We start from the raw sequence: 13,722 nt of genomic DNA on the forward strand, positions 1-13,722 counted from the left end.
ATATTGACATTAACAATCTTGCCAAAGTAAGAAAAACGGACTTAAGGGGTGAAAGCTTTTTGCCATCTTTGTATTTTTCCCAGATGCCTAGAGGATACGCTGTTTTTTGATGCACTCTTCTACACTAGCTTACATTAGTTATCACCTAGAACTGTCCTAATAGAGAGTTAATTTTTTGTTGTAAAGAGATACCAAAATTCTAATACATGAAACCCCAAACCCTGTAACTACTCAGTGGAACAAGTTGTGCTGTGCCAATGAAGATCATTTCAGCAAAAAAATCAGCCCTGGTTTTAGGTAAAGAAGGAGTTTGGGATTTACCAGCTGTAGTAGCACTGCTTGAGGAAAAATAAAATTGAAATAGCAGTTATTTTTTCATCATGATTATGTTTACTGTAGACATGTCAGCGTGCAAGGTGCTGCATGCTCACACTGCACACAGTCTCTGCTATATACAGCAGATGATGATCTGCATTCCTAAAGGTGACCCCGTACCCATTTCAGGGCAAGGGCCTTGCTCGGGCCATGGAGAATAAGGGTTAAATCTGAGACTTCACTACACGATCAGTAAAATGTGCTTTCTGAAACCAGAAAAGTCATGATCAACAGTTAGTGATATTTATGCGATTGCCATTCGTGCTGGCAGAACCCCAGCCTGCGCTGCTCCTGGGTCTAACCTGTCCTCCAGGAACGGTCAAGGAAGCATCTCTTCCAGGAGCACCCCATTCAGCCTGTCGCTGCTCTGGGCAGAAATGAGCCACGGCCAAAAGTGTGTCTGAAACTCCTGGGGCCCAGGAGGTGCTTAAATCTAAACCTCGATCTGAACTCTGCTGAAGGGATGTACCTTTGCAGCCCCTCAGAACGTTACATCTGCTCTGCTCAGGGCGTTTGGGAGCCGGAGCTAGCTTTTAATTGCTCTCTCCCAGCTCACTTCCAATTCAATTTTGCTTTAATGTTTGTACATGAGAAGGAGTCATAACTGAAGGGGAGGGGATCCTGCTCAAGTCAGAAGTGTGTATGTTCAGCTGATCTATAGGAGGTAATAACCAGGGCCACACTGGATTGTTCCCACTGGGATGAGAGTCTAAAGACACAAGTCAGATATTTACAATACTGAGCCTTGTTTCCTTGAACACAGAAGAAAACCAAGCAGGGCTTCTCCTATTCACCGTTTCCAAATCAGGGTCATTAGCATGGCCTACACCCAAGACAGTCTGTCCTCCTGTTATTTCAGGAGTCCATTAGATGACTCCTTTTCTCACTGACACACAAACCATCTGGCTTGCCTCAAATCCTCTAGCCTTTACCTTTGCAAGTACAAGCTTTGACATGCAGCCCATTGCTTTGACTGGGAAACCCAGGAGAAACATGGACTCTTAGCTGTCGTTACAGAAATAGGTGGTAATTGGTCTTTCTATTCAGTTTCCAAGAGCACAGTGGTAAGTGAACCACCAGCTTTAACCAAGTCTGCAATCGATGTACCCTCCACCACACATGAAGCATTCATAATTCATGATTTATTCTGTTCTGCCACAGCCTGCTGGAGATAAATTCCAGATCAGATGCTACGTAGCATCCTTCTGTGCTGTATCCTACATTTAGTCACTCCACACAAGCATGCACCTTATTTAATTTCTAGTGTTAAATGATGCAGTGTGTTCAAGTGAATGGTTTCTTAAGGGCTGTACTGCATCAAAGGCTTTTAAGGAAAATTGTCCCATGGAAGCAGGATGAAATCGGAATGCAGAATACAACTTTGTGTTTGTACCACTTCCCTCTGGAAATGAGGTACTTGTGAGAAAAGCAGCAAAGAGGCATGAGTAGTTCTCTCTTTATTTCTGCAGGTGGCACCAAGCATTTAGTTCTGAGACATATTTGTTCCTTTAAAGCTATTTTGAATACCTAAAAGGTGCTCTCTGTGCTATTCTACCAACTCTTCACATATCACAACCTATATATTAGAATGATGCATCAACAAAGCAACAGGGTCTGGTGTGATGTCAACCCTAGATGGTGGTGGCATTAGCTATATCTCACTGAGGTGGTGCAATACTTCTTCCACCAGCTCTGAGTCCCATCGCTCTGTTCTGTGCCAGTCCCCACTCCTATCTGCAGGAATTTTTTTTTCCACAACCTCATAAACCTCATTTAATTTTTCAAAATCTTAATTTTTTATTCATTTCAGGCCCTCATTCCTCTGCTGTGCTCCTGTGAGCTGATCTCCACCAGAAGTACTCCCTGACCGATGAACACCACAGCCGTGCACGGCTGGGATGTGTCAGTCAGCAGGTGGAAAAGTCTCATGGTGAAACCTGCTTTGCCATAGCGTCTCCATCCAGAGTGAAGGGGATCAAAACCTCACACTGACATTAGCCAAGGAGAGGAACAAAGGGCACAGGGGGAGGAATGATGAAACTGTGCAGCTTTCCCTCTTGGATAGGTGCCTGTGCCATATAAGGCATAAAAATAGAGGTAGAGAAACCGCATTATAAGGACATTTAGAGGCAAGATTGTTGTGCTGCACTACACAGAGCCTCTTGTAGCTAAATATCCTCCTCATCCGCACACCCTTGGTGGCTGCGCAGCACATGGCCTCTCTCCAGCTCTAGGACCCCACGTACCAAGCCCAGCTGGTCAGGGGTTCACCCATCAATCCTTGTTGTCTCTGGGATTGCAGTGGGAACCGAGGTGTGAGGCATAGATAGCCCCAGCCAGGGGGAAGACTGGACAGAAGCCAGTGGCATGAGGGAGTGTGGGATTACAGCCGAGGCAAGCCAACAGCTCGCTGCACTTGGGGAGAGGGTATCACTAACCAGTCCCCCATCCCCAGCCCTGCAGCCCTACCCACGCCTCGCACCATCCAGCCGGCCTTGCCCGAGCTGCTGCGGGAAGCTGTGCCCTCAGACACTTTCCACAGGATCAGTTGTCTGCCGATTTAATCCCGCAGAGACAGAGACACCGAAGGGCTGGTACCACACGCCCAGGGCACCTTTCCTTTGAGCAGCGGAGGTCTGCGCAGCCGGGTGCTCAGACCACACCAGAGCATCCTGCTCCATGGCAGCTCTGGCTAACCTGCACGCAAACACCGAATTGGTGAACCAGGGAAAGACCCAGGACTAAAAGTGGACCCCAGTCAAGAAATATAAACTAAATATCCTTATTCCTAATCACTTGCCATCACCGTAAAACTTCAGTGCCACAGTCACAACTCTCAGATTTGCAAACTGTAAGCTCCCCCACACGTAGGCCGGGTGCTTTGAGTTTTCGAGGCTCAGTTGGGGATTATCAGTCTTTGCCAGTTACCTTTTTGGGTGCTCCTTCACACAGATGGCCTGACTGGCTGCATTGTGTCAGAACCAGATTGCGTTTCACTGCAGCCTTTTGGAGCTGTTACTCTATCCCCAGGCTAACATATCTCCCATATTCGCATGCAAAGCAGAGGGACAGCTTAGTGGCCTGAGCCCAAAAATGTTATGACTTATTAATTTAGCAACGCATTTTATTCACCACTGGCAGCATTGGCTGAAGAGCAAAATGGGGAAGTCAGATTCATCCTTGACTCCCATGTTTCAAAATAAACAAACCCATCTATAGCACTGCACAGTCATGCTCAGAGCAACCATGAGCTCCAGGGCTGGACATTGAAGGAAATCACTGGAAACAGATGATGCTATACCTGTCCTATCTTCCTCCCGGTCCCACTCTCTGAAGCACTCTGCTGTTTGACTGGACTGTACATAAGTTTCTGCACTACATCCATCACTGTTCTATTTGGCAACTATTTGTACTGTGCTTGATTTTCTTATCTGGGCTGCTGTGTACGTTACTCAAGGTACGTACACAGTAAATTTAGAACTGATGAAGATTTTCCTTGATTTCCTTGTGTCATTGAGGTACAAAGTCCCAGATTATTTCACTTAGGTAGCATTTCTGGCCTACAGCCGAGTGTGCTGCTGTGTACTGAAGCATGTACTTGTTACAATATGTTATAGAAACATTATAATACTTAAAAAGTAGATAGTGTCTTATAATTTCAAAGCACTGTATAACCACTAACTAATTGAGGTTCATGGCATTGCCTTTAAGCAGATAAGGAACTACCACTAACAAGTAAGTAGCAGCCAACACTTATTACCCTGAGGTCTGAACTACAGTAGTTATTTTTCCAGGTGTAGAACAGCAAAATAATTGAGTTTGCTCAGATGCCACTGTACAGTAATAACTGGCAAATGTCAGTATTTAAATGGAAACTTCAAATGGAAATCCCCCACCCCCACTCCCACCCACTCTTCCACCCAATCTCCAGCAAAATTTGCACAGCTGAAGTGCTACCACCATCGCAGGACTTGTCACAACTTCTTTTCACACAAGTTACACAGCCCCGATACCGCCTTGAGTCAGTGGGGTGCAGGATCTCTGAAAATCATGTCCCTGGGAATCCCCTGAGAAAAGACAAGGCTACAGACCTGGTAGGCTGAGCAGGTTGTTATACTAAGAAGAAGAACTAGTATTGCTGGTGGAAAGCAAGCACCTCATGCTCAGACCTACCAAGGCACTGGGTGCTTCTTTCTTTTTCATTTCCTATAGCAGAGCAAGCTTCAAAGGGCCTCTGCGTGAGCTGCCTGCTTTGATCCAGTGCTAAAACATCTTGAAATTGGGAATCTCAGATACCAAAGCAGGTGTTGCATCACCACAGTAAGGCAAAGGAGAATCTTCAAGGCTTTTCAAGCTTCTCTCCCTTTTTCTTCTTCACTGGACAAACCACGCAACCTCAACAACACGCTTGCAGCCGAGTTTATACACATACGGGTATTATCGCACTGTGTTCACAGTAATTTATACTAGGCCACTTACCACAGGATTTCAAACCACTTAGGGCTCACCACTGTTGACTTGAGCCAGAAACCTTCACACATGAAAGTAGAAATCACAGCAAATAAACTAGTAGAAACTCTATCAGCAGTTCTATGACCTGTGCTAATAGCAGTCATACTGAAAACCATTAACTCCCAGAAAACAAGAGCCCTAGAGGTTTCTGTTAGCAGGGTAAGAGGGTTGGAGAGTACCAAAACTGAAGAGTTTGCCTTGAAAAGCACACTAGAGTATGTGCTCAATGCTTTACTGAAGCTATCTCACTGGCTACTGCGTGTTCAGATGGTTGGTAGCTGTTGTTGTGCATGTCTCGCTGTGCATGGCTATGGGAGAGAATTACAGCGGGTACTCTTGAGGGTTCTTCTGGAGTTAATATCATTTATATGATCACCCAGTGTTGCCACAAAATATATCTAAAGCATTCCCACATGCTATTCCTATGTCTCATTTATTGCAGAAATATTTAAATGTCTTGCTAGTTTGGCACTTAAATTTCTAGAAGAAATAAATCTGGCTGTCCTTTGAAAAGATGTAAATAAATGTGAATCTAGAAGGTAACAGACTGGACAGAGTGGATTTCTTGGGAGGGTCTACAGTCCTGCATGTTGCTGAATCCATGGCCCACAGCATCAATTTACTCATCATGGTGCACCTACCTAGTATTTTACACTCGCAATGCTATGAAGAGCTGCGTGCTCATTACAGACAGCTACCCTGGAGGCCTAATTGCAGAGTACATCACTGATGACATTAGAGGGAGCTGTAATAACTGATTGGCTGTGTCTGCAAAGTGGCACTGGCATACTTTTAGCATCTGCATGATTTGTATCTCTCATTTACAAAACTCTAGTTACTGTAGACAGGCCTCACATATACCACCTTCACATAGTCCAGTCAGGGACATCTTGTCACCTGCCTGTTAAAAACTGGTCATTTTATAACAGTAGTTTTGATTAATTAATTTCCTTTTTCATAAATGGAGCACATGTCCTTTTTCTGTGGTGGAAAGCCTACCTCTGTTGCAGCTCACAGCCATATTTTGAGAATTATTTCTGCTAGGAAAACTCTGCATGCACGTTCCCTAGTGCTTGGTGATTCCCCCAAACAGAAAAGCGCTCCTTGGTTTATTGCTTCAAAGCTGAAATGCTTTCTTTAGATTTTAATCTTGAAGATTTCCCAAAACTGAAGTTAAATACAGATGTGAAGCCAAAGGAATCATGGAATGGTTAACTTTTGGGGGAGAGACAATTAGAAAATGCTCAAGGAGAAACATCTGGCCTTTCTCTTCCTGCTTCGTGCCACCATTCAGAGCTTTAAATGAAGAGTAATCCAAATGGGAAAGTATGAAACCTGCTTATGACAGATGCTAGCGATTTGTTATGGCTGTCCCTGCAATGCAACCCACAGTTTCAAGAATAAATGGCACTGCTGTGATTCTGTAGCAACAACTTCACGAAGCAACCCTACCAGGCAGGAAAACCAGCCACAGATGGGCTGATGCTTGTGTTTTAAGGCTCTCAGCTCCAAGTCTAGCTGCTTGTCACTCCTTCCAGAATCTGAGGTCCTGATTTTCTCAGTAGCACAGGTCTTGTTGGGTTAGTGTTTATCAAGAGCTGTATAATGGATCCAAAATTGAGGTTTGGGTTAAATTCAGGGGAAAAAAAAGTGTAAAAAGAGAGATTTGTTTGTGTAAAATGAGCAGAAGTCTGATCAGAATCTGACCCTGCATCTCTCACTATGTGTGCATGGATGTGTGGGTGCAGGGAGGCAGAGGAAATATGTGAGAGAAGTCATAAAAGCTCCTAGATAATGCCTCTAAAGTATTTCTAAGCCATTGCACAAGTAACAATATACAGAGACTTAAATTCAGACACAAGGGATCTATTTTACGTGGACAGAAGAATACTCATGTGGAATAAGCTTACAAAGAAGCTTCTTTAGGCAAAACAAACAAACAAACACTGGAGTCATTTATCTCCTTGCCCTCTTTTTGTGCTGGAATACAGGAGCTTCACAGTGTTACAGTCTAAAACCGTGGCAGGGGCCTCCTGCTGTCCCTGCCGAGTTCATCTGCAGAATCCCACTTCAGTCCGTTCAGCTGGTCAGGAGTAGAGGGCCCGTTTCATGGGAGGACAAGGTAGGGTCTATGGAAAAGCAGCCTGTGAGACCAGGTTTTTTCCAAGCCATGTAAGAAGACAGTGGGAATTGCCAAAGCAGCAATCTCCAGGCCAAAACAGGAAGGAACACCGTAGATTTCAGTAACAGCTATACTGCTAAAGCCTCTTCTCTAAATACTTTTCTTACAAAAAGGAACTACTCTGTGTTTGCCCAAGCATTATTTCAGTATGAAATTGGTCTTTAAAAACTGATTAAGTAATCCAAGAGCTAAAATCTTTCTTGATACTGCTGAATAGGACCCATGGCTTTTACCCCATATTGAACTTGGTAAGGTTGGATTAATTGAATGGGGAGATGCAGATCCAGCAGCAGAATTAGCAGATTGTAACTCCCAGACAAGAAATGGAACCACAGCTTCTCGACACTGTGAATGCAGCCAGCACCCATCTGTGCCAGAATCACATACGGTCTTTTATTGTGCAGCTCTAACAGTATCCGTCTAACACCAAGAGCACCTTTGGCCTCTGACAGAGAGGAAAGCAAATTGGACACAGTCGTCCTAAAACACAACTTGTTAGTGCCCACTCCCATGTGTAGGGGAGGGGTCCCCTTACAAGATGCTGGGAATGGCAGCTAGATGGCATTGAGCTAAAGGAGCGTTTTTCAGGTAGGTAAATCCCAAAATACTGCAGGAGGTTGAAATTTGGATTAAAGTAGCTCCAGTTATTACATGCATTAATAAAATAATTATTGGATTTTTTAGTTTTGGTTGATTTTTGTTGTTGCTGCTGGAAAGCAGTTTCTTCCTCCTCTTCCCCTTTGTGAGCAGGGTAGTGTAACCATCACTGCCAGGGTTCTCCTTGGCTGGAGTTCACTTTCCTTTGGCACGGGAACGACCAGGCAAAAGGCTGCACGTTGCCTGTACTGAAGCTGCACAGGGAATCAAGACAATGTAACGAGGCTATTAAATCTAGGCCTGCCAAGAAATCTAGGAAGAGCAGGTGGCAATATGAAGCAAAAGGTCTACACGGAGCTTGGGAAATGGGAGCTGTTCCTGACAATTTTAATACTTACTGCAAGCAGAGCCACTCCTCAAACTCCAAGCAAACATCTTACATCAACTTAGGAAAGCAAAGACTTCAGACAAAGCTTCTATCCTTGCGCTAAGAACCTTCCCCATTATCACTACAACTCCAAGCTCTTTATTTTTGCTTTTTCCAAAAGCAGTGAGGCAGTTATCAGGGACTCTCCTCCGCTCTGCCAAGGAGCTTTGCACATAATAAAATTAGCATGACCGACTGCTCTTCTTTTTTGTCCAAGGAGACTTCTTTGAAAACTGATCTTTCAGAAGAAGCCACCTTTGAGCTGTTAGAAAGAAAAACATCTAAGCAAAGTTGAGTTACTGAGAAATATTTCCATGCTCAGATAACTGAAAAAATCATTCTGTATTCTCAAATTTCCCATAAGTACTCACTTCTAGGCAGGGATCAATCAGAAGGATTTTTAGATCATTACACAGATTTGAGGAGTCATCTAAGAGTTTTCAAAAAATGTCCTGTCAGTCAGATGCGCAGCAGTGTTAGCATAATACTGTAACTCTCCACAATGGTGTTTTATCTCAACACCACTTGGAACAATACAATATTCATAAAAAGCCACTGCTGGAATATATTATCTCATCAGCACATGATGATAAGATTAAATTGTTTGGTGTTAGAAGTGATAAGGATTACCATATCAGTGTTTAGCTTGTTGGAATTGTATTACTTAGTGCCATTGACAGTAATCACATCAAAATTCTGGATAATTTCAAATCATTCAGTAATAATTACCAGATTGTGCTGTAGGCAAAGGGAAATGCTGGAATCTGCACAGCCAGTGCAGCATTTGTACAATGACTCAGTGTGATGGGATTTGTACCTTAAGAAAATTGACTGAGCTGATTCACCTTAATCTGTTCTTTGGGAAATGTACTGCTCCAAATCAGAGCAGGACAAGACAGAAGCAAATATAAGAACAGTATTTTCAAAACTAGCCAGCTACTCTACAAATCCTGCAACAAATTCTGGACCAGATTTGGGCTCTTTGGGGCAGGGAGTAGCCTACTGCCGTCTCTGTTTAGCCGCTATTACTGCAGGCTCCTAGACACTGGCAATACAAACAGCTAGCGATGACAGCATTAGGTGTTTACATATGCAGTGAGCACTTGAGCACAGAGCATCTCAGGTTAGTTGAACAGGTAAAGCTTTTACACACACTGTTTAGGCAGCCACTTTCACAAAATTGGCCTAAGAGCTTAACTTTTATTATTTACTTTGTTTACTATCTTCAGTGTGCTCAATCTACCAGACACACAGACATATACACATAAATACAGTAACTATCAACCTCAGAGAGAGCTTCTGCTTGATGGAAAGCCATAGAACAAATAAGTAGATACATAAATGCTGAAGAGACAAGAGATGGTGAGAACAGACTTCTATAGCCCTCTTTTGACCCCAGTAATAACCAAAATTTGGATTTCATGGGGAATATGTACGCTAAGGCAACACATAGGTGTTATTCTATGAAATGAGAACTGGTGGGCATGCAGAGGATTACAGACAGGAAAGGAGCAGACCTGTTTCCACATGTATTACATGTGCATGTTCTTTCTCACTTTATTCCTTTCTGTATAAATTGGTCTCCTGTCCTTACAAAACTGTTATACAGCAAAGGATGATCTCAGTTACAGAACTGGTGTTGTGCACTGAAGCATCGAAACCATTTCTGCCAGCTACCCAAGGTAGCCACATGATCACGGTGCCTTCCCTTGAACTCTTTCATCTTTTATCACCACTTAGTATGCTCTATCTAAATTTAGAAGGCAGTTCTGCAATCCTTGCATTGAATAATACTTGTTCTGGCCAATAGTCCCAAAACCCACATGCAGGAATTGTAGAATCACAGAAACACAGAGCTGGAAGAGACCTCAAGAGGTCATGCAGTCCCTCCTCCTGCCCTTTGATCAGACCTGCCTTTCTGGGCTGATACTCATCCAGCCACAGATCTCCCATGTTGGAGCTTTACCACTTCCCCAGCAATCCCACAATGCTTCCCTATCCCTACCTGATAATGTTTTCCTTAAAATGAAACAACAATCTTCCCTAATTAAAATCAAGTCTATTGTCTGTTATTCTCTCTGCTTCAGCCAAAGCAAGCAGATTATCGCCCTTCATTTGCCTCTTCTTTAGACTAAAAGAAAAAATCCCAATTCTTTAACTTTCCTCATTCATCTTCTCATTATTTTTGTTGACTTCCTCTAGATCTTCTCCAGTTGGCTTCTATCTTCTAGCGCAGTGTCCCAACAGTAGTCCTGCTGATGCCTTACCGTCGCTGAGCTGAGTGGGGGACTGCTGTATGTCCAAGAGGCTACCCTTCCACCCGTGCTCTCAGGCAGGGCGCTTCCCTTTTCACAATACCACGGCACTGTTGACTCATGCTCAGCTTGTGACATCCCAGATTATTTTCTGCTCTATCTGCTATTTAGCAAGCTGTTCTCTGTCTTGTCTTCCTGCAATTAATTATTTCTGTCTAAATGTTTTGTCTTGCATCAGTCCCTATGAATCCTCATTTTCTCCTGGACTGCATTTCTAACTTTCAAGCTCATTTTGAATTCTAAGCTTGTCCTCTAACATATCAGCAGTGCATACAAATGTTATAGGGATGCTTTCCATTCTGTCATCCAGGTAACTAATAAACATACTGGACCAAGGACAAACTAAAGGCTTGATTCTGTATCTCTTATATTAAGCAATAGTCTGGTAAATCTACATCTAAGGAATTATTCACCCAGATAAATACAAGTCAACTTGAGCCAAGACTGAGAAATGAGGCCCTTAGAGTATAGATATATTAGTAACAGACTGTTGCAGGTACTTGTCCCAGCAGTTGAGTAATAATCAAGAATGTGCAGTTAAAGTCCATTTGGAAAGAAGATTGGACAGCTACAGTAATTTTCACGCCACTAATTTTCTTTCCATCAGCCATGGCAGTTACATTCACCACAGGAAACCCACTATAATCTGTCACAACATATGTCTTACGCTTTTGGATTTAGAACATTTTGAAATACTTTTTCATAATTTTTCAAAATCCTATGCGTGGATATAAATGCATAGATACATCTAATCCTCCTGCTTTCATGTTTTAGCTCTTACTCAGTGAGACTCCAACATAAATGAAGTTGAATACTGTGACAGGTACGCTTCACCCCCCCGCTCCGATCGGGGCTTTTGGCATGGCGATCACCGGCTTTTCGCGCCTTTTGTGCTCTGCCGTGCCCCTTACACACCTCGGCAGGGGAGCAGGAGAGGCGGGAGCCAGATGGGGTCCACAGCCAGTGAGGTGCCTTGGCTTGGAGAAGCTTCTAGATCATGACCAATTATGACCACAGCTCAGATCTCACCCAGGGTATCAATGGGGCACCGCCGGAGATCCATTGAGCGTGGTCTTCTCGGAGCAGCGGGCCTGTGTTCGGGACCCGTCCCCTCGGGTTGGGATGCTGCCTGAGGAAACTTCCCGGGACTGAGTGCCCTCAGCCCCTGTGGTGAGTGGTTTCTTCTGGACAGATCCTTGAGGGAGCCCTCACCCCCCTCCCAGGTGGGCGATTCTATCTGCTGGGTACCCACGAGAGAGAGAGTTTCCCCCTTTGTGAGGGGGGTGTGTGTGCACTTTGGAGCATCGTCCTTGTGTGTGTTGCCGTGTAGTAGCAACACCTGACTGACACCTCGAACCTGTTATGTGTTAAATGTTATTGGAGTGTTGACTGGTTTCGGTTTACCCCTGTTTCTCATTGGTTTCTGTTGTGTGGTTTTGGCTGTTTTGTGAAATAAAGTTCTTTGAGCTTGTCCCTCGTTTGAGTTAGTTTCGATGTACCTCCGTGACATTTATAATCGACGCAGCAAGCAGAGTGTCGATGGAGGGATTGTTACGGAGGCACGGTTGTGACCCTTCTCCCTTACGAGTGGAATGGGTGAAGGAGAAGTGGTGTGAACCTGAGTCTGTTGTAGAAAGGATAGAGAAATGCCGTGGAAGCAAGCGAGATGGCAGAAGCAAAGGGACCATGTGTGCCATACTGGGTGCCTGCTTGATGCAAGAGCAGGACCAGTACCAGTATTTTAGGCAGGTGGAAAAGGTTAATTCTGAGTGTCAACTACAGATCAAATGCTTAAAAGTGGTGTTATGAGAGAGAGCGAATACATTTACTAGAACGAAAGATCAAAATTATGTTAACCCACACAAAAAAGCCCCCCAGCATTGTCCAAATTTGGAAGTTGATTGCAGGAACAGATCCCGAGGATTGGGATGAGGACATCTGGGGAGATTCTGATCAAGCTAGTGCTGATGAAACAGAGGAGGTAGAGGACAGGGATGTAAGATCTATTATCAAAAGAGAGAGGCATATGGACTCACGGGGTGGGAATCCCCAAACTACTGTCCGTACCACCCCATGGACAGGACCTGAGCTCAGTCATTTGCAAGTTAAGTTTTCACACAAACCAGGTGAGACAGAGATGGAATATCTGTGGCATGTTTTGCTTACCAGAGGTGATTGGATATTATTGAGTGATGATAAGACTCAAGGGTTTTGGGGACCCAGTTTATTTTTAAGCGATGGGCCAGCTGGCGACCAGTCTATAACTTCTCAGGTGGCTTACTGGGCTGGCCCAGTATAGACCCCAAAGAGCGAGGGGAGCCTATTACGATTTGGATAAGGGGATTGTCGGAATTGGCAGAAGGGGTACAAAAGGCTGCTTGTATACAGGCAATGTATGAGAGCGAGCAGCAAGGCATAGCAATGGCTGCACCGGTAGATCCTGCCCACCTCAGGCCTCTCATTAGGGGTTACCAGATACTTTAAAAATACATGTCCAGTCCCTTAGAGAGAGACTTCAGACGGCTATAGAAGGGAATTGGCAGAACCCCCCCAATTCGCCTGCACATGTGCTGACATGGGCCGAAACACTGCATAGTATAGCCACCCACAGGTGTGACATGGAGTGGATGGATCCAGGTGGCGATGCAGACGGGAGCAGAAGGGTCCGGCAAGCCAGCTGCGAGCCTCATCCTGGACAGCCCCCCCCGCCAAGGGAGTCTGAACCCTTCCGAAGCAAGTCGGATCGAGCTGGCGGATCAGAGTGGAACGACTTGTGCTGGAAGGCGTTAGCGTTGGGGGTACCTCGAGTGCTGTTACATGGGCAGGCCACCAAGCATATAGGAAGCTAGTGGAATTGCTGGAGGGAAAGACCAGGAACTTAAAGGAGATGCCAGCACCCCCGCCCCCCAAAACGGGAGGCAGAACCTTAACCCTTTTGCATCTTTGCAAGGGGAATTAAGTGAACTAAAAAACTAAAAGTCGTGGTTTGGGGTTCAGGCCACCCAACCTGCTTGGTAAGTTCCTGTCAATGGTCCGCCACTAAGGAACCCTATGTACATATCCCCGTTGGTCCGAAGCGGATAAGTTTAGAGTTTTTGATTGACACAGGAGTCCAAATTAGTGTCCTAAACAAGCAGCAAGCCGACAAGCCCGGAATCAAACCATCAAGAAAAGTCATCAATATAATAGGGGTAACGGGTGCAGCAGAGAGGTGCCCTTTAGCCCGAACCCAGTTTTGGCTTCCTGGGGAGAAGCGGATGACGGCTGTGGAGGTCGCTCTGAGCCCTTATAAGGGAAACATATTGGGGTTTGAT

This window comes from Ciconia boyciana, chromosome 12 (assembly GCF_034638445.1).
Source record: "Ciconia boyciana chromosome 12, ASM3463844v1, whole genome shotgun sequence".
In the NCBI taxonomy this organism is placed as follows: domain Eukaryota; kingdom Metazoa; phylum Chordata; class Aves; order Ciconiiformes; family Ciconiidae; genus Ciconia; species Ciconia boyciana.